General features: G+C 40.2%; 1 protein-coding gene across 8 annotated transcripts in view; it reads right to left on the reverse strand.

Annotated features, from left to right (window-relative positions):
- The window catches only part of LOC308194837 (uncharacterized protein), a 562,652-nt gene that overhangs the window by 533,002 nt on the left and 7,227 nt on the right, over positions 1–22,423 (reverse strand). For all 8 annotated transcript variants that reach the window (XR_013950907.1, XR_013950909.1, XR_013950910.1 and 5 more), the window contains exon 3: positions 22,143–22,353. The gene's annotated coding sequence lies outside the window, so the exon portion shown is untranslated. The remainder of the gene's footprint in view (positions 1–22,142; positions 22,354–22,423) is intronic.

The following is a 22,423-nucleotide window of genomic DNA, read 5'->3' on the forward strand; positions in this document are numbered from 1 at the left end:
GAAAGAGAGAAAAACATTCTCCCAGGACCTTGGTTATTAATTTTATTTATTAACAAAACTCGAGCTAAGGCAAAATTAATAACTTTCCGCATCTGTAGCAGAAACTTGGAGGAAAGAAAGGAGACTATAATGCTGTGTGAAAGCAGGTCTCTCCCGTTTGTACACCTCTGAAGAGGTCACCTATCACAGGCCTCACAAATTCGGGACCATAAAGATCAGTGAGCATTAAACACCGGTACGCAGGAACAAGGCACGCACCGGGTTATTTGGGAGGCATACCAAAGGACTGCGCCAGCACAGCCCTTCGAAGTGACCCCTGCCACACTGATTCTCGGACCCTAAGCGAACAGGCATGCACGAACAGACACTGAATTTCTCATGTCTGACAGATGGGAAATTTGGAGCTGACTAAACACATGCCCAACCCCATATTCTTAACACAGATAGCACTTTATTGACCCCTGGCTGATGGAAATGCCAGAAGAGTATCATCTGAATGTGACCCCTTAATGTAGTCCATGTGTGAAAACCTTAAGAAACAGTTCCCTTTCCAGTGGAGACCAGGAAATGAATGAAAAACATCCACTGAAGTCAAGGGATTTACATTGGCATAAATCTGACACACAGAAAGATTAGGGATCCAAACTCTGTCCTCCAAACTGAGGCCAAAGGCATCCCAGGCAAAGAGCTTCTCCATTAGTTTCCATACACAGCCACATCAATCCATTTGGAAATGGAATATGGCACTGGCTATTTTTTTGCAACATTAAGAAATAAAATATTGCCCTGAAATAGGAAAAAATCCTTAAAATACACTTTTTTTTTTGCATGCCTAAACACCTTTCCAAGTTAATTAAATTTTCCAAAAGAGCCTAGGGGCATAAGGTACTGAAATTGTATTGAAATTCAATGAGAGACTGGCCACTGTGTCTTATTCCAAAAATCCTAGTGTAAACTAATTAACTGTAAAGAATAGATCTTCAGAAACATGTAATTTACTAAAGAGATATCCCCAGTACATATGATCTTTGCCAAAAGGAGTTCGTATTTGCTACAGCGCAAGTACATCTATACACCAATATTTATAGATTACGGCGCTGTGATTCATTATCAAATAAAGTCCATTTTCCGCACACCCAGTTGAGTTAAAGAATATTAAAATGAATTCTAACTTCCTCATTGGTTATGGAAGAGCATCCTCTTATTGACATCTTTATTTAAGAAAAATGCTTTGAGAAATGTGTTTGGCAAATAAAATTGCTCTTACAGATCTCGTTGTTTCAGAAACATGACTTCTCTGAGGAAACACTAGATCTTGTAACAGAAATATCTTTAAATCTTTTAGATAGCCAGTCCACAGGGAAAGGTTTAAGAAAGGATCAAAGCTTGTCCTTTCAGCTTGAATTATTCCATTACAGCTGAATGTGACATAATTACAAAAGATGTTGGATGTGGAATCTCATCAGGATTATCTGACACTCATCTTTGTTGAAAAAGTCTCCCCAGCTGTTGCTCTGATAGCACAAATGTGACAGGAGTGCAGAGCACAAAAGTAGCTGCGAGTGACCACTGCTTCGGGGCTGGTTTAGCTTCCCGGGGCCACGTTGCAACATTTCAGCCACCACAAACATCGGGACTGTTTAGGACTGACTTGCAGGTGAGAGGGAAGACCAAGCATGCTACTGAATTTGAGTAAGAAATTATTTCAGAACAAACAGTAAACGAGTAACTATGTTATTTAGCTGATGCGCACAAACAATTTATCCTTTCTTATATGAAAGTCAACGTAATTCAGTGCCTACATTTTTTCTTTACCCACATACAACACAAAAATCCTGCTATGTTGACTAAGTTTGTTTTCATTGAGGCAAGAATACAGCATAGCCTATAACATTTAAGATAAAGCACTCTCTCTTTACAATCTACATTTCTGTGGACCTACTTGATGCCTTCTAAACCAGTATATGCAAGCTCAAATGTCAAAGAGCAGTTTTTTGTATAGTGCCACTATATTTGTGTGTGTGTATTTTTCTTTCTTTTTTTTTTTCTAATTCTGTGAAGGGAGCTCAATTGTAAACTATAACATCAAACATAAAATCTTGAATAATTACCCATTCCAGAGGATTTGGTAGCTGTAAAAATACTTTTCTTTCCTTCCTTGTCATGGATTACATTTCCTTCATACATTATTAATGAAGTTAAACTACTAGTAACATGCCAAATGTGCTGCATAGGAGATTTGTGCCTAATCCAGCACAAAACAGGCCCAGTCACATAATGATAGAAAAAAAGAACAAATGTCAACAGTTTCACACTGGGACTAGATTAAGCAGACCATACTTACTGATTTCTTACACAGGGATTATCTCACTTTTAGTGCTACGAGAAGACAGGCCACACTTCTGTGTTATTAACACAGAACTGCACCTTAAAAAAAAAAATCCCAGGATCTGCTCCCAGACAGACGCACACGCAGGCTGCTGTTTATTAAACATAGCAGTCAAACTCTCCTTTAGATGACAGACAAAAAAAGGATACCAACAGTAACATATATCAAAAAAATGCCCTCTTACTGCTTTAGATCTCAATCCAACTTTGAAAGGAATTTGTGGATAACCCTTAAGAGGATATTACTTACAGCTAGACTCCAGCTGAATCCCAATTAAATTAAAATAACTGGTGTCTATAAGGCTTACCCCACTACCATGGAAAACTTCTTCTTTGGCTTAGGACCCAAATCACAACAACAGCTAACAAGTGTTAGCCTGATAACTTAAGTGCTCACTGAAGCCAACAAGACTATACGCACTCCTCAGCACTCACAGGACCAGGCATTTGGCACAAAACTACCCGTCAACTAAGGAGTAGAAGTTTCCAAACAGACTAGAATTTGCCTTTTTACGTTTGTTTTAATCTCCCATCAGCCATATTCTCTAAACACCCCCTCGGCACATACAGATGTTTGAGAGAGGGTGCTTAAAGGCATGGTTTTGTGGGCTGGATAATACAGCTTTAAGATGCTTACTAATGCATCAGGAACACTGAAGCCATGACACAGCCAGTAAAAACTCACTTTGTCATCTCAGATTCGTTAAAAATGTTCAAGGAGTAGCTGTCCCAGCAGACGAGGCGAGATCAGGTGTCATCTGTCTACACCACCCTTCGCTTCGTGCCGGATCAGGTATCATCCCGCTCCCGCAGCTGGCACCAGGCTGGTAGCAGCAGCACACCATGTGCTGCGCCTGGCTCCCAGCAGCACAGCCGAGCGCTCGCGCTGATCCAAACCTAATTAGCATTAGCAGAGATCTGGTGGCACACAGATCTGGCAGGACGCACCGTAGGATCACAGAGTAAATTCGCAGACCCAAGTTGCTTTTTCCACAGGTAAACAGGCTGTGAGCGGTCCTGCCTCTCAGCTTCAGCCCTGTGCAGTCACAGCTACCTGGCCTCTGCAAGTTACCATCACCTTCCTGGTGTCAATTCACCTGCTTGCGAGGCTGGACTCCACACCAGACCTTTGAAGGGACTCTGGTTTTAAAGGACAAAATGGTAAAAGCATGCATGGACATATATTTGGCAACTTGGATCTCTTCAGAGATCCGTCCAGGAACCTACAAATGGCACAATGACCATGCAAGGGCAAATCATTTGTAATGAAGGGATGTCCTGAGCCAGTTCTTCTTTCACCAGCAGAGATCCATCCCACAATCAACCTGCCATCCACTGAACGGATGTCCCACAAGACATGGGGACACAAGATGCTTTAGAATAGATGGAGCAAATAATTAAAGTCAAATGAAAACTTAATTCAGCATACTGTACGTTCATTCCTAGTGCTCTTTCCCTCTAGCGGAGGAAAGTGAACAAGAAGGAACTGTAAGGTTAACTTGTGGCAAGGCTCTGAAACGTTAATAAATCCAAATAACGATATAGTCACTTGCACATAAAAATTAATTTGCTTACTAAGAGCCTGTGCTTATACTCCCTTACCGAGAGCATGAATCATTGTGGTCAGGGAAAACAGGCCTTTTAGCTTCTTAGGGTCTTGTACAAAACCCACGTATAAAACACACTGCATCCACCAGGCAACCTTCCTGCCATTTCTTTTGTACACTCTGCCCATGGCAGGAACTGAATGGGGAACAGCTGAAGGGAGAAGAGGAAGAAAATAACCTGAGCATGCACTTGGGAGAGGTGAGTGGGGTGCACCAAGCTCTCCACGAGGAAATAATCCACAGGCTGCTAGAAGGTGCAGCAGACACCACCTCCAGGGAGCCCCTCCACTCCACACCAGGCATAACGTTTCTTGTTCATATTGCGTGCTCCAGACTGCCTCACTCTGTGGAGCAGCTCTGTTGGAGCTTTCTGCAAATACCCCGTGAAATGCAGTTTCTCACTGCAGAAGGGGGCCCATGAAGAAAGTGCTAGTCAGCATCAAATTCTTTCCACAGCCTATGGACATTTATTAATCCAGCCCTTTTCCTCCCTGTGTCTAGGGCCTCAGATTTCTCTAAGCAACATTTGGACCCCACAGGCAGCAAGAAATGGTGTTTTTGAAGAGGCTGAACAGGAAGGTTAGGAAACATCACGGTATAAATATTCTGTTTTGCAAATCTCACTGAGCTACGTGACTCCATTGCATTGTCTGAAGATGGCACTGAAAAAAAATAAAATTTAAGTTCAAGTTCATGCAACTTTTCTGTTACGCTTGCAGTTACATAAATATTGATTTTTGATTTCACGAAATGTGTTAAGTATGAAGTGTCTGGCTTCAAAGCAACATAAAGCCATGAAGTGCATGCTCAGCTTCGGTAAAGTCTAGTTTATAATTGCAGCCTATGCTTTACCCAGTTTCAAAGTAGTTACCATGTCAGAAAAGTCGTTACATTTCATTCAGTAAAAAGAGCACATCCCAAATGAGGTGTCTTTAAAGAAAAGAAACAGGACAACTTGCACTGACATTTACCCTTTGTACTATGCAAAGCTCTCCTGATTCATCACCTGTTCATCTTCTGCAGCCACGTCACTGGCCAACATCTGTTTGCATCTTAAATCATAGCCTTACTGTGAACTCACTCCAGTTTTTTGTTCCCCTGGTAAAAGTCCCATTACTATGTTGTCTACTGGGAGGAGCACTAGGAACTATTGGAGAAATAGTATAAAAATACAGTAACTTTTTTTTAATTACTATATTTCTAGTTACAGTTAACTTTTAACAAATAAAGAGATATACTATGTTGGTTTTTTGTTGTTGTTTTTCTTTTAAAGTACTTCAGGTCAGAAAGATCTGAGAGCAGTAAAGGATTTTAACTCAGAAAAAGACAGTTTCCAGTATTAGTTGATTCTGGAGGGAACTAGCTGAAGTTCAGGACAGTGGCCCTTTTCATACCTTATTTTTCTGATCCCTCGCTTTCCTCCCTGCACATACCTGGTCCTGCTCCAGGCATTGCACAGCCACCTTGTAAGCAAACATCCATCAGTCATCAATAGCGTGCCAATTATCAGCCATAGCAAAGTTAGAAAACTGTAAGTGAAACAAGTTTCAGCAGCTAACGTGGAAAACAAACCAGATGGCCAGTGACTGGAAAATACTGGCCAAGTGAGCTAATAGATGTAGTGAACAAGAATATTTTCTGAGCTTTGTAGGCTTATAGAGTTTCACCATCATTCAGGATCTGAGCCTTTAATCAGCAATATTGGCATGTGCAAAATCACACGAGGTTTTTGACAACTTTTTAAATGTATATATTGATGCAAAAAGATTTCCCTGAGAAGTATAATCGGGAATGCATGCTGCTGAACCAGGGTACTTTTCAGCCTGTATGGGGTCTCAGAGGATACAGCTTGGACATTCACGTCCCAAAGCTACAATGCCTTGACACAAGTTTTCCTGAAGAATTCCCTTACTGTGCCACATACTCATACCATTCTCCATTTAGCTAGTTCCAGGAGAAAGTGAAGGCACTGTCTTGTTTTTCCTAGTTCCTTCTTTTCTCCCCAAGAGGAGAACAGAGCCAATCCCCACACTTTCCCATATGCAACAAGCAAGACTGCCTATACCCGCTTCTGCGGGAAGACCCCCCAAAAAAGGGAAAAAAGTATTTCCCTGGAGGAAGGCTAACACCCCTAAGCGATAGGCAGAAAGTCCCACGAGTCTTTCAGGAGAACACAGCTTTCACTTGTGCTCCAGGTAACATTTCCATATGGCAAAAGCCATCAGATTGCAGGCTTACAATAAAAGGAAGTCTATTTGTTGAGCGCTGTTTTATGTTATACATGGTTCAATAAATTAAGCCCGTGAACATTTTACAAGTGAGATGTTAGTATTCTGTAAGAGATATTTCTCCATTAGAAAATCCTGATACTTAAAATGGATTCAGAGGGACTAATAAGTTGGTCCAGTAGGTGTTAATCAATAATATAAATGAATAACCAATGAAAGACTGTCACTAGTATGCCAAAGGGGAAATCATCCAAGGATGAAATCAGTGCAATAATACAAGTGCATTGTATCCTTCAACAAATACATGTAAAGCATGCTGGATAGACATCAATTCCCAGTACAAAAGCCTGTGCTCTTTACACAGCTCATAACAACTAATTTCATAAGGTATTTTTCAAGGGGGTAGTTTCATTTTCCTAATTGTAAGCACTGAAACTGAATTCAGAGATGCACATACACTTGTATGTGCACACCAGAATTTTGCTTAAATGTTGCAGGGTATTTTTTTTCCTTCTTATTCTCACAGACAGGTTTTTGCCAGAGCTCAGAACCCTAGAGGAAAATCCCTGGAGATTTACATGAAAAAAGCTGGCATTCCCTCTTATTTGCCTATTGAACAGACGCACAATGACAGATTGTCAGGATGGGCAAAGCCTATCCTGTTTTAACATCTGAAACATCTGTTCAAGATCCTCAGACAGTCTCCACGCATTTACAAAGCCCTGACTTCAGTCAGGTTAATAATATTCATTTTAGCTCTCCACAGCTTGCTGATTTTTGCCACTCAAAATTCCTGCTCTGGTATAAGCTACTGGTCTCCCAAGTTCACAGCCCTCTGGCTGCCCACATTAGGGCTCACAGAAAAAAAAGAAAAAAAAAAGAAAACAAACACAGAACACCCAGGACAAATTTCTTTTATCTTTGAAATTAAACCAGGCCCCAAGCTATATATGAAATGCATGAAGCTTTTGGAATTACTCTCTTTGATGAAGGAGGGGACAAATAAACCAACACACTAGAGGATTACTTGTTTCCTTTGTATTAGTGCTTCTTTCCCCCATCACCAAAAACCCTTTGGCTCATTTCACCAGCCATGTCTCCGCATTCTCCCATCTGATGGTGCTGAAGGAGTTGCTGTTACAGCACTGGAGGGAGGGAATTTCTCTCAAGATTTGAAGATAATGTGGCAGTATTGCCAAAGACAGGTCAACAATGCTTAAGATGGCCAGAAGAATCGTTGTTCAAATCAGTGTAAATTGAGATCTCAGATGAGGCTCCCAGGGAAGCTTTGCCTCTCTGGTTCTTCACTCAGTAACTGTTACCAAGTCTCTGCATTAGGGATCTGATGGCTTCTCTGTCTTATGACGACACATTCCTTTTTACAGCTTATAGTCTATCCTACCTATCTCAATACAAAGAGTACCTACAATCAGGAACCAAAACATAACATACAAAATGAAAGAAAACAGCCAATTCTACATGTGCCTGAACTAGGTGTATGAGGTAGTGGATATGAACTCTCCCCACCTCCATTTACCCTTATTCCCACTCATCCCCATCATATCTCAAGTTATATAGCAAGAGCCCTGCTGTAGAGAAGTTGGCCCCTAAATCTAAGCTGTATATGCTTTTTGTGCCTCCTCACAGGAGGGAGGCTCAAGCAGCAGGAGGAGTTTTCCATTGTATTCACATTTGCTTTCCTTTATCATTGGGCTGACCCCAGGCACAATAGCTCACACCTTGCTTCGAATGGACTCAGAGCTGTTCTGGCAGCCAGGAGTTCCCGGCGCATTGAAACATCGCAGCCTGCTCACTTTTGCTCAGGAAGGGGTGCTCATCACACTGAACAGGAAGGCAGAAGCCTTATCAGGCAGCAGAAGTGCCATTCTGGTGACCTTCTGTCAACAGAGGAGTCTTCCAGTCATGGGTTAAGCCAATATTACAGCTACTTCGCACTGCAAGGTAACTAAGCTGGAGACCTGTCGGCCCATCTTTCCTGCAGTCTTGCAAAAGGCTCCATCCACAAAAAAAAAAATAGGAGGCCTTTGATGAGCAGTACAAACAGAGTATGTTTTGTCAGTAACGCCATGTAAATCTAGCAACAGATATGATATGTTGACACAGATGTAATAATGTGCAGCAGGAGCACAAGTGTGCCTATCCCTCCCACAGGTATCCAGCGAGCTTTTCATAGCCAGATCTGCAGCCACTGGACACATATGGCAGGTGCAGGAGGTTTAAAGATCGCTCCTGCATCCCTGCTGCTGCACAGAGATTTGCTGGCTTTATTTCAGGCATTTGCCAGACTCTGCAAGCCTTTCTAGACTTGGAATTGATAGCAGTTGAATTGCAAGCAGGAAGATGCTCAGTAGAGTTGATGTTAAGGGAACTATCAGCACTTTATGTTTTTAAAATTCTGTTCTTTCCTACCTCCGGATTCAAGAAAAAAATTAGGGCTTGCATTTTTGCCAACAGTGACTACTGTGCCCTCTAAACAAAGCATACTATAGCAATAACCACGTACCTGTGGGACGCAAAGTGGCAGATAATTCTTCAAGCCAATAAAAGACATTCAAATAATATAAAATACATCTTTCAGCATGCATATTCTCCTCCAATGCAACTGAAGTTAAACTTATTATTAGCAATCTACAGAGAACTTCCCCTACCCCCATTTAAATGTGATAGATATAGTTCCATACCAACAGCTATGTTAATTTTACAAAGTTTGTGACAATACAATAATGAATGCTCTGTGCATTAAAGAGAAAAGAAATGTATTAAAAGACATAAATGACTTATTTCCCTTGGATTAATACGTAAATAAACAGGTAAATATCTGTTCATGCACCTTGTATTTACTGGAGGTTTCTTAGTTTGTAAAAAAGAAAAAAACTTCTACATGGAATACCTCATAAATATAGTTTCAACCTATTCTTGAACAAAGATGTAAAACACATACCAGGGTTTATTTTCTTTAGACATTAGATTAAGATTTTAGGTCATGTTAACATTAGAGGTACAAATTCATATTTGAATTAGACTGATATTCTTAGCTACTCATCCATCGTCATAAAACAAAACCCATTAGTAACTTTTTTAACATCAGTTATACAAGTTCAGCTCAAAATTCCTATTTCAACTGGAAAAAGCATGCACAGCCTTACTTCAACTTCGTTTTTGCAAATCTTTCCATCTAGCTCCCCTTCAATCCAAATTATTTTCCTCAACCACATACAGTATCTTGAAAAATCTGCGGTAGTAAATTTGATTAGTGTCAATTCTGGCATTCCTCAAAACCTCTAGGACTTCAGAGACTTGTGCTTACCCAGAAATGTTTTCAGCTGTTGATAGAAAATGTATCATAACATTATGGTTTGCAGAATGATTTCCTGCACTTATTTAGACATGCCTAAAAAAGTGACAAGAAATCATCAGTTTGTATCATTCAGGAAATGAAACAATTCGCAGTTAGAATAAAGCAGTCTCCTGAGCACCTCCAAGACAGCTGGTCTCTAGCATCCCTATTACTCATTATTTGAAACTACAGGAGATAAATAACAGACTGTGAACTGAAGTGTCTGCACGATTCAACCCAAATCTTCTTTTGGATCCCCTTCTAAATAGGATTTACAGCATATTTTTTTTATGGAAAGTTAGTTAGGTATAGCATTACCACCACCTCCTGCTTACTTTTTCACTAATTAACATGCTTCCATAAAGTTGATAAATGAATTACATACCTACACTATCCAAGATTTGCTCCATACTTCCTGTACTTAAATCTATATACCTCTCTGAACAGACTATTTGTCTGAAGTGACTATCTGTACACAGGTTCTTCAAAATACACATATCTAATTGCATCTTGATGTCACCACTATCATGTTTACAAGCCCGTAATTTTTTGCACACTTTTTCAGATTTCAGCTTCACCTGATCTAGAGTTTCCTCCAGATAATTCTAATCTCACGAGGAGGAAAAAAAAGCAGGTGTGAAAAGAAAAGCATCTGTGAAACCAGCAAAAGAGTCACATGAGGTATCTGCATCCAAAGCCTATTAGGCTGGGAAAGTCATCACGGATAAGAAACTCTACAGATTTGAACACCAAGATATCCATCTCAACCTTGTTTACTTAAACCACTTTCCATGGGAATGGGTTGAAACTGTCCTTTGCCAGGAGAACTTGGACATCTTCTCAACCACCAAGATTTTACCCAAGGGCTTCATAAAAGGCAGTTTTCTGATCAGGATGAGAATGTGATGTCAGTGGCATTTGACAAAAAGGGATAGAAGAAGGGAAGAGCTTAAAGAAAAGACATTTTCTTACCTGGCCCAAGCAAGTGATTTTAGGTTGAAATGGTAATTATTTATGGAAGAGTTGGAAGGTTTACAAGATAAACACTTTTTAAGTGTGTATGTAAAAAATGCAAACAACATGTATAACACTTAGCCTTCAAGTAAGGATGTTTAGTTTTCTGCATGAACAACTTGATCCAGTAAGTCTTACAAGACCTGTAACATTTTTATTGATAAGGCAGACTAGTGAGGGAGCCCTTAGATGCTGTTTTGTTTATACCCAATGTAAAGAAACAGCTACACAACCTATTAAGGATCACTGATTTCCTCCCTTCCTCCTACTCCTCAGCTTGCCTCCCACAGACAGGTAGATAACTCCTTCAGCCACTGCACACTTGTTTTGCTGGTAGAAGCGGTGATCTACATTTGCTCCCTAATTTGGTAAATGATTAATCACCAACAAGAATGATGGCAATGCCTGACTCTTCAGTGGATTATGTTATCGCTACAATACTTTACACTGGTGAATTCATGTGTGGTTCAGCTCACGCTTCACTTAAATATTTGACTAATGAGAGCTTTCCTTTGGATATTTCGTTGCTATAACAGCAGCCTGTCCAAATAACAGGAGATCTGTGACCAATATTCAACAGCACAATGATCTGAATAACTTAATCTTAGCAACTAATTATTATTGTTTGTTGTGTTTTGTTTTTTTTTTTTTTAAAAAAAACGACCTAGAACACCCTAACTACTAGCAGTTACTTCCAGAGCAGCAACTAGATGAAAATAAGGCGAATTAAAGTGAAAGGTTAACTTGCACTGAGACCCTTACAGGATCACCCATATTACCTCTCCTCCACCACATGAACACACACACTCTTGAACTTTTCAAAGAAAAGTAAGGTACACATAATGGCACTTGGTAAGTAAGTCCATAGTAAAGACATCCATCCGAAAATAAATTCCAAACACCCCAGGACAGCCAGCAATCTTTGGCCCTATATTTGGCATATCATCCTTGCCAATTACACTCCCTGAGGATGCAGTCCAGTGAGATGCTACTCAACTGAGTCAATCACAATATTCAACTCGTGCTCAGGGTCCTGTGTCAGAATATGTGATCTCCATTCACCATCACTTACAGACTTGAAGAGAGCATTTCACCATCTTCTCTGCCAAATATGTTGTTCCCATTACTGAGGGAAACAGATTTTTACTTAGGAATTGCAGACATAGCACTCCTTGAAGACAAGTTGGGAGTAAAACTTCTTTTAAAAAAAACTGCCCTATACAGGTGAACTTTGGTCACTGGAAGACATCCATACAATATAAAACCAATGCCTAAAAGCCAGCATGACATTCTGACAGTGATGTCTTGCTGTTCCTTATGTCAAGGGAGTGCACATCTCAACAGCTGGCTGATGCAGGAATTGGACACACATCCTTTCACTGGAACACAACCTCCTTACGGACCCTGCCTTCATTCCAGCTTGTCAGGAGAATTTCTTCCACTGCACCCAAACATGCTGCAAGTATTTTCCTGTTTTGTGGGAGCAGGACTCTCCATTTATTTCCTCCCAATGTACAAGATGTAGCCCCAGTGAATCTTCCTCACACACATACAGTATTTGTAGATAGAAATGCTATTTAAGGTAATTGATTAAATAATAAGCAAGGTAAGTTATGAGAGCCTCAGCTACCAGAAGCAGTGTTTGTTTGTTGTTGTTGTTTTAAATTACCTGTGGGACACTTTCCACCTAAATACATAGAATCAAGATTCCACATAGATTTTTTCCATAAATTTAACTTGAGTTATAGTTTATGACAACTCTATTATGAGAGTGAAAAAGCACTTAGTAATAGCATCGTTGAATATTGGAATGTAAATCTCTGAGCTCCTTATCTTATGAAATAAGTCTTTTTGTGTGCATAAAATACAGTTCAATGTTAAGTATTTTCTAGAAAATGGGGGACAAATCCCAGCATAATCTTTAGACAAAGTTATTTCAGATGCCTAATGCCTGTAAAATTATAGCTGTGCCTGGTCCTAAACTTGAGGGTCTTTCAACGTCCCTATTTTAAAACCAGTTTTTCCAGGGGCTTACAACTCAACCATAGAAATTAGATTCAGGGTGAATCTTGGTGTATGAATGCTCAGCCTGGAACATACTTCTGAGATGTGCCCACAGACACGAAGGAGTTTATTTTTGTCTGGGAATAGGACCAGCATCTCTTTAAAAGATGCTATTTGCATTCAAAAGAATTCACACTGGCACCATTCACATATATAGGATGGATTTCGAGAGCACAGCAGACAAGCTACATTTCCAGCTACCTGCCCTAGAAGTCTGCACTGGGCAACTGAAGAACAAAAACCCTCGCTTTGTACAGTAATGGTCATGTGAATTCAAATAATACTGCACCATATTTCAAAAAAATAAAAGTGAGAACTTTCAGGAGAAAAACTAAAGCCTCTTCCCAAAAGAGATTTTTCCTAATCAACAATATAATTTTAAGGTTCAAATAAGAACCATTTAGACACCGTACTAAGTTCTCTGAATTACTATTTTTAAACCCAATAAGGAGACAAATAAGAAGGCAGGCCACCCTGACAAGGCCTTCCTGCTGGCCTTGGGCAAAGGAATAAGGTAAATTGAGAAGCCAAATCTGATCCTAAGAGCTCTCTTCATCAACATGAGACTCTGGCAAGAGCAAAGGGACAGGCTGGCTGGTTATTTTAGCCAAGTGCACGTGTGCTACTGCCTGCAGCTCACAGCTGCTGAATTAGGCAGCGGGAGCAAACAGACACACGGGCAGGCATCTTTAAGTAGAAAAGGATACAAGCAGCAACGTTTGGACTCAGATTTCAAATGTACCACCATCCAGTGGCACTCTGATCCAGCACCAAGGCGGTAGGCACGGCTCTGCTTTCCGGGCATTCAGCCTCAGCTACGAATTCAGACAAACAAGGGAGGAACGGCGTACCCGCTCCACAGTATGGCACCCTAAGGGACTGCCAGTGAGACTGGGGTTAGGGCTGCTCACTCCGTGAGTCTAGGGGAGAAGAGGGGCAGTTGTAGTTGAAGAGCACCCGAGTGCCCAAACCCAGCCACCCTCATTTCTGCGCTTTCATTGAGTGTTTTAAGTACAATGACAAGCTACCTGCCAGGCATTAGCTCCATAGCATAACCAAGAAGCATCTAACTCTGTTTTCCCCACTCCTGTGCAGAGTTTGCAACATAACTAGAGAAAAAGTGCAAGCAAATGTGGGGAGGGGTGGAAAAAAAAAGAAATATCAGGGATAATAATTATAAATACCCACATGTAATCTGACTATAGGAACTACTCAAGTAACTCAATCCTATTAAAATCAGCAGGAGACAGAGGGAGGGCTCAGCTCAACTAGTTGGTGCTGTTTAGGTTTTGCCAGTTTTGAATGCCCTTTGCAAACATCCATTTTTCCTTTCCTGGCAGCAGCCCACTTCTATTACATTTGTGGGTTCTACTGAAGAGGAGGAAGGGTCTGCCAAGGAGACCCTGACCTCTGCTGCATGCTAAACAACTCCAGCCAAGTTATCTCCTTCCATTGTTTTTGGAGCTGTCCTCTAGGCAACAGCTTCCCCCAGGACTGCCCACATGCTTCTGCACCAGGCAGTCTGTTACGATGCCAGCCTTCCTCCCCCCTGTCTCCGCTGGGAGGCTTCAGTGCCCTGGGATGTGCTGGGGACATCGCCAGGTGGCTCCTGTCCTACCCTTCAGTTGTGGCTAGCAAAGGTATGTTCATAAAAAATATGGACTCTTTACTATTCACACGTGGCACTAGATCTCTACCTTGTTGAGCTATGTATCAGTGGGCAGACATCCACCCACTAAGGAGCTCCCAGGAACTGGAACGCTTTCACAGCCGGAGAAATAAGAACCGCTATTTCAAATGGCAATTCCAAATGCTGCTGTTTAGGGCAGGATGCAAATCCAAGTCAAAACAGCTGCTGAACTGCCTAAAACCAAACCACAAAAAATTGGATTTTATTTTAATTTTTAAGGATAAAAATCAAAATGTTTCTCTTATACTTAAGAACCACTTAAAACCTAATGAGTAGCCCAAACTCCGCTTCTTTCAGTAGGTAGCTGTGTAAGTTCTCCTTTCCCTCCACATCTCCCCAGTACATTTCAAACTCTTATGCTCTATCAGTTAACATAAATAATGCCACGGTGGCTAGGTCTCTAGTAACACATCTTAATTTTCTCATTAGTGAGATAACTTGACATACGTCTTACTAATGACAAGTTTAAGATACCATCTGATATTTTATACGCTTGAATTCATTAATTTACATGAAAAAGCCTATACTACTGCAGAATAAAAGTATCCTGTAGCAAACCTGTGTGCCTAAAGGATCTGTTGTGCATTGGTCAAGCATGAAGAAAGGCTTACATGCCTAAAAGCTTGTCTATTTTCTACCCCTCCCCAAGTCAGCTGTCTGACCGGTGGGAAAGTTACATTTCCTTGGGAGAGACAACATGCTCCTGCTCCTGTATTTTGGAAGCTACAGTGAGTTTGCATCCATTACATGTCAAACTGATAACACAAAGATTTCACAAGTGTCTTTCGGTCTAATAAATTTAGAAAATACAGCAATACAGAATATTCAGTATGATAGGTAACAATATTCAATCCAATCCAGCCCTTGTCTGGAGCAGGGACCTACATGGGGCTCCACACTCATCCTGCACCACAGTGCCTAACAGCACCCTCCCCAGAGGGTTAGAGAAGAATTGTGACCTTGATCTTTCATTAGAAGAGGACAGAGTTATGTTTTAGAAGTGCGGACAGGAGAGCCAAGAAACAGAAGATGAGTGGGGATTGTCTCTCAGGTAGGGCCGCACGTAATGCTTCCCCTTGCACAGTCTGTGACAAGGGGTCCCACTGGCACACATGCAAAATAAAAGCGGCTTGGTGAAAGCCTTCCCGAATCAGACCTACCAAATTCCAAACAAAGTCAAGAACACGAGCAAACATTAACAATTAACTCCAGGGCACAGTCACCTGGAAAGCCGATAGTCTTTATATAGCTTTTCTCCACATGACTCCTACAGGAGTTTCACCTACAGAACCAGGGTTTATGCCCTGGATGTGTTGCTGTGCTGAACTGCTGGCTAGGGCAAGGATATAAACAAGTCTAACAGGCAGCTCCTTGCTGCTTTATATTTCCCTTCAACAGTTGATTTTTTGAAAGTGTAAGACATTTTTCTATTCAAGGAAGAACCTTTCTATTGCAAAAGCAAACTATCTGTAGATCTCTACATCTCTACATTTCTTAGAACATCCTCTACACCTTCCTTACTGACATCAACTAACCAATACTCAATTTACAGGTTTTTTAGGCAAACATGGATACTGTGCTTCCCAGGCTTTGCACAGGAGCAGTCGAATGAAGCTCAGGAACACACTGAATCTATTGAGCTTTTACCTCTTCTCATCCTCACTGACGGAGGTAGCGTTGTGATGGGCCATGCTCAAAGAGCATAGAACCTGCCCAGAGATGTACCTTCTGCGTGATCAAATATAGATGTACTTATAAGAGCAGCATCCTGAAAATACAAGGGATTGAGATCAAAGAAAACTGAGGAAGAACTGAAAGAACAGGGTTGGCAGAATGCAGACAGAAGAGCGCAGGGTCAAAAAAGAATTACATTAGCAACAAACTGAGGACATCTGGTGCCTTGGATCCCTCAGAAAAATCAGCACATCACCGTTGTGTTGAAGAACAGACTTAAGAGTCCTATATACCAAGGTCAGTCTATGAGGGGCCTACTAAAGAGACTGACAGGAAACAGAGGATAGGGAATACAAAAAGTCAGGTATTGAGGGCTTACCCCACTTTGAGCAGCAAAATGACTTTTAATAAGTGTAAATGGTTTCAAAGCAACAACAAAGTAAAGAGGACATCCATCTGTGGTAGGGGGCTCCAAACCACTTGTCTTTAGGTGCCAAATCATGCAAGTCCAAAGGAAGAAGCAGCCTTAAAAATCATCAAGGACAATGATACTTCAACACAGAGCATATCTGCTGGCCTTACTGATGGCTAAGAATGTCATGGTGTTCTCTGTGACAAGAAGCACAGAGAAGTACACATCTCAAGATTCTCTAGTCTTCAATTCTGTATTTTGCAAATTACAGAACAGAAAGCATGTACTGGCCTTATTTAAAATATTTATTTATTGTCTCCATGAAAGCTAGGTTTACCATCACAATTTAGGCGGGTTTTCTTTGTGTTCTCCCCTCCAAGGGTGCCAGTTATTTTCTGGTCAAAACTGCTCTATCCAAAGCATTGAGAACCCTAACAAGTTGTTTGCCTTTGTAAATACACCCTGTGAACACGTGCATAGTTCTGTTTTGTACCTGCTGCCAAACCTGATAATCATACAGCTTACATCCCAGGACATGCTCAAACCAGAAGCGGATAGTGGGATTTTATATAATATTCAGACAGTATACAATAAAGCCAAGTTCTCAGTTTCACATGCAAGTCCACAGGAGATTTTCAGATCAAATGTGTTTTAAAGTATTTGTTTATACTCTAAAGAAATCTTAAATAATGTTTACTTAACACTTACCATAGGGAAAATTAGATAAAGATGCATGCTTACTGGGATACTATAAGAGCAACTATTCAGTAGAGAGATTTTTAATACAGTTAAGTATTGTACACACTGCTGTGAAATGTTAAGGTGCATGCATACAGCTCTATAAAACAATGCCAAAAAAACATCCAGAAGGAAATGCACAGGTAACAAGAGGTTAAACTGCACAGTTTGGACAAGGTCCATTTTAAATTGCAGTAAATTCTGATGAGAACAAATCAAAATTCAAAATCAAAACCATTTTTTCAAATAAAGCCCCAGTAATTTGCTTTTATTTTTTCCTCCCCTCTTAATTCCCCTAGTATTCTTGGCTGCAAGAACACTCTCACGGCCAAAAGACAGACTGCAAACCAGAAAAGCAAATTATAAATATGCCTGTGTGGATACCAAATTAAAGGAACTGCACTCTTTTGATGTGAATTACCTAGAGTAGCATGCATCCTCATTTTATGTTCGGCCTGAATGCCTCCAATAGCCTACATTGGAACTCTTTTTTTTTTTCTTTCAGGGATCTTAACACGTTTTAAGCAGATGTATCATCAAATGCATTACATGCCAATCTGTTTATCATTAAAATGAAAAATCAATATGCCTGATTCGAGCGTAAACAGGAGTTGAATGTTCAAGCTGTCATTGAAGATGACATATAATTATAGAATATGATTTGTACTTGGCAAATCATTATTTCCTGAAAAGGGCAACAGACAGTAGCAACAAACTTTTCACAGCAACTCAGTGCAGTGCCACTTATAGCCAGGGAATTAGTTTTATGTATGCAAAAAGATACCTATGCAGCCAAAAGGAGCAATAAGCAAACAATCACTGTTAAATTTAATCATTATGTATGTTTAGCTGATGAGAGAACATGTAGCTTTATGTTACTGGGCTGAGTCCAGATTTTTATTTAAAACAGAAGTACTGAAAATAAGAACTTCAAAAAAAATACTAGAGGGTTTCTGTTCTGGACCATTAATTTTTCAGTCAAATCAAACTATCATTTAATTGAATCCTGATGCTAGAACTTGGATTCTACATGAAAAACTTGAAACTAAAGCACATAGAATAATTTGTTATGTTGAGCTATTCATCCCAATATGTCAAGAAAACAAAAAAAGACAAACTCACAATAAAGTTAGCCCACTTTTTGTGATGACACAGAGCTAATAACAAAAGGAAACAAACCTTTGTCCTGGCCAAGAAACCAAGCCATTAACTACCATTTCCTTCTAGCTGATAATTATTTTTAAAAACACATGCTTGCACAATGAAAGAGAATACTCCGTGAGAACACAACATCTCTCGATACTCATAAGATTTGCCTGAAAAGCCAAGGACTTTCAAAGGCAACTATGAATTTTAGGCATCTTCTTTGAGCCAGTACAAAATGTTTGGCTTTCACGAGTAGCAAAGAACGATCTCTGAATGAGGAAAACTATCTTTAAAACTGCATCACATCAATTATTCAGATACTATAGGGAGAGGGGTCATTTCACTTCTCTTATAGGTATCAAGTTGTGAGTATGGCAGGGAATTCTGCTTCAGAAAAGAAAACGGGAATCCTCCTCTGATTTTGAATCATGACTTACACAAGCCTCCAAACCTGGCATTTGGGGGTCTTCAATTAATATTTTTCTCCACTTTGCATTTCATCATCCTATTCTCCCACTCTGCTAGCTCACTAGAGTGAGCAGCATCTGCAGAATGAAGGAGGAAAGTTGCTCCATTTTTTCTGGAAGCAATCATTCAACTAACCAGCTGTGGACTTTTTCAAGCAGACAAGAACATGCTGGAAGTATATGGCAACCTTCAGCTGTGGGATCTGAAAGTGTGTCCTGGTTCTGCACAACAATTGACAGCTTCTATCAGCACATGAGTCAAAGAAGCTCTGTCTTGGTGCACCAGAAAAGATCCAGGACTTCAAACAACAGTGATAAGAGTACGCTCACTTAATAAATATTAACAGAAACCTAGAAGTCCCCATCAAATCTTCTTAATGTTGGTCAAACACACTGGGGCAAAAGGAAAGTGGGTGTGGAAGTAGGGTGGGAGGAGATCAGTGTTCTATGATCTTGCATTTTTGCCTCCAAGTCACATTCTTCTCTGATTACAGAGTTCAGTTTCTATTAAAAAAAAATAAAAATCTATTTTACAGATAGAAGAAAGCATTAGCTTCCAGAATTGCAAAGTAAAAGTAGTACTGTTATCCCAGTCATCTGAGTAGGAAGAGTAAATTTTTAGTTGTGCCCTCCCACCACATCTTTATTTTATTGACACTAGTAGGAGCAACAACCACTTAGCACAGCTGCAGATTGTATTGGAATTTTGACTCTAGACATATTCTTATTGCTACATGTAATTCCTTCCCATCAAGTCAGGCTGTATGCTGAACTGAAGGGTACATTTTAATACTACAGGTGCTTTTAACAAACACCCACCAAAGATGCAGCAGCCTCCAGATACCCAATTGATATTTTAGCTTGCACATCAAACAAAATGATTTTCAAACTGTGGGTTGAGTTAGCAGTTTATCGGTTCCTTATATTCAAGAAGAACATGCAGACATTTTAATCTCAAGAAAATATTTGCAAAATACTTAGGAGTATTATACAATAGATTCAATTCTAATAAACATAACAGCTCAATGATTTAAAGTGCTAAGCTTTGCTAAAAATCTTTTTAAAATGCTAGCCTGACAACATAAGCTTAAAATTCCCTAATACACTAAAAATTCAGATTTATTTTGCTTAAAAAAAAAAATCACATTACTTCTAAAACTAGGCCTGTCTAACCTTTAGAAAGAGAACAGAAAGGAGCTCAACATATTTAAGACAAGGATATAACAAGAAGAGAGAAAGCAGATGAGTTGTTTCCTGTTACTTGCTGTTATAAGAATACTGTACAAGTCACTTACAAATTCATTTACATCTACTCAAAGTATTAACATTGTTAGATGAGAAATGCTACAGTCTGAGTGAACTCAGTTTAGTATCAGAGGCCTTAATAACACAGGCAAAATGGAGATACGAAAAAGTATATTTTCCTTCCTTTCTTGCAACAATAACAGAAAATATCAGGTAAAACAGAGGGCCATTGTACTAAAGAGCAGAAATAAAAACGTTCTAAAAACCCCTGGTGTCACTTTCCCTTGAAAACTTTATGCCACCTAGAGAGCTAGTGAAATAACATAAAAGCGTAAACTTGGTGTCTCAGTTATACACAGAAGTTGCCAAACCTAGTGGTAAGGAAGGTCTTGAGACTACAGAGAAGCAGTATTTTTAAGCACAGTAGAAATAGACTTAGCTAAGAACAGCCTACAGGTTTTACCTACTATGTCTTCCATAGGTAAAATCCTGTTGGCAATAGGCTAACCCAGCCTACTCCATGTACACGCAGTGCATCCTAGTTCCCCTTTTGTCACATTAGCTATCCAGAAGGCACAGCATCACACCAGCAAAAACGTTCTAGTCCCCCCTAGTTTGCACAATGCAGCTATTAGGAGACATGAACTACCTTGGCCATCCACACAAAGATGTCAACTTTGAGAGGGAGGCAGGGCGAGACATCAGCACTATTAATTTATAATATCTACAGCATAACTTCTTCAACAGAGTTACTTAATTTTAAAGTTCTCTTCCGGTTATAAACTCAAAACCTTGTTCTGCCTGTTATTAGGATGTGCAAGGAAGTAAACTTTACCTCAAGGGGAAAAGAAGAAACTTCCAGCAAACATCAAATCCCTCAGGAGTATCAGATCTTCCAGGTAAATATATATACACCCTTACCTATGCATGCTCTCACTAGCCTTTAGGATACGAAAGAGAAGGCAAAAGCAGAGAATGCTAATCACTTAAAAAAAACCAACTGAAATATATATTTTAAGGGTAGAACACAGCCTGTTTAAGCCCTGAACTTCTCAAACTGAAGAAATCCTCATCCCCCAACAAAAATAGTCCTCTCAGAGATGGTATTTAAAGATCCAACACCTGACTTGGTCAGCAGGTGTTAGGAGTTACAGAAATGGTGCTGTTGATTACTGATGGGTGTATTTTCCTCTACTACTTACAGTTCCCTTAAACTACCTGTTGCTAGACCATTCTTTTTGGTTGCCTGTAAAAATGCTAAGTTTTAAGCAAGAAGACAACATGTTTGTGTACTAAAAGAGCATTCTAAGAGGAAAAAAAGTCAACCTTTGATAAGCCTGATGTTTATCAGAAGAAGACAAAGGGCAAAGTATTTTTCCTATACTGAAAAATTATACATAAATAAAAATGTGTCAAATCTTGAGAAGTTTCAGCATATCAACATTTTTTAAATAAGACCTAGCATTTGGGGGGAGGTCTGGTTCTGCACGGGGGTAAGTTTTCCATAGGAAAATACATCAGGCTAAATTCTAATCCTCATAGAAACTATGTGTAAACATTCCCCAAATGGGAAGCTGGAGTAGATGTGTGAGACCCAGAGTCTGGAGAGCTGGTGTGGGAGAGAGAGACCAGAGAGACAAGGAAAGAGGCTCATAAAGCCAGTCCTCTGGCAGGACACTGGGACAGGAAGATCATAATCAACTCTGTAGTTCATCCTTCTCAGTCAAGCACAAAAAACTTTAGGAATGCTTAAATGACCTAAATACGCCTTCCTTTTATATCTTCGTATCATCTGCAAATACAGGATTACTTACTGTTTGTACCATAGCTCAGCAGGCATGACAAGCAGTCCCGAAGTGGAACGCTTTGTGTTTCATTGTGCTTCAGGAGATTAGGAAAAATGCACAGACAGGTTTCCTAAAGAAACAGCCTGACACTTGATACAGACTGGGCAGGTACTGCCTCCGCTGCACGTAAGCTGACATTGCTGGGCCTTTTTGGGTACTGGGAAGAGCCAGAGTTTGGCAGACAGCGATGCTGCTGCGTATCACACCCATTTCTCTGCTCACTGCCACTCTTTCATCCTGCCCAGTCGCTACTGAGCTGCCTACCTGCTTGTTCCCAGGAAAACTTCTGCCATGGCAGCAGCTGCAGTTCCTGCTTTAGTATCTGGAAATCTTTTCTCCTTTCACCCCCTTGTCTATGAAGTGCCAAGAAGGAGCCCAGCTGTTCAGCATTTCATTGCTGATTTCTTTGGGAAGGCCTGGAGAAGCCACAAGTGGGCTGCCTTCCTTCTTCATGGGAGAAGAGAAGCCTTTTTAACTGAAAAAAAATTAAATTGAATAAAATTAAAAAAAAAAAATGAAATGCAACTTGAGACTTTTTTTTTTTG

The sequence above is a fragment of the Anser brachyrhynchus genome (assembly GCF_964034855.1).
Source record: "Anser brachyrhynchus genome assembly, chromosome: 4".
Classification (NCBI taxonomy): Eukaryota; Metazoa; Chordata; class Aves; order Anseriformes; family Anatidae; genus Anser; species Anser brachyrhynchus.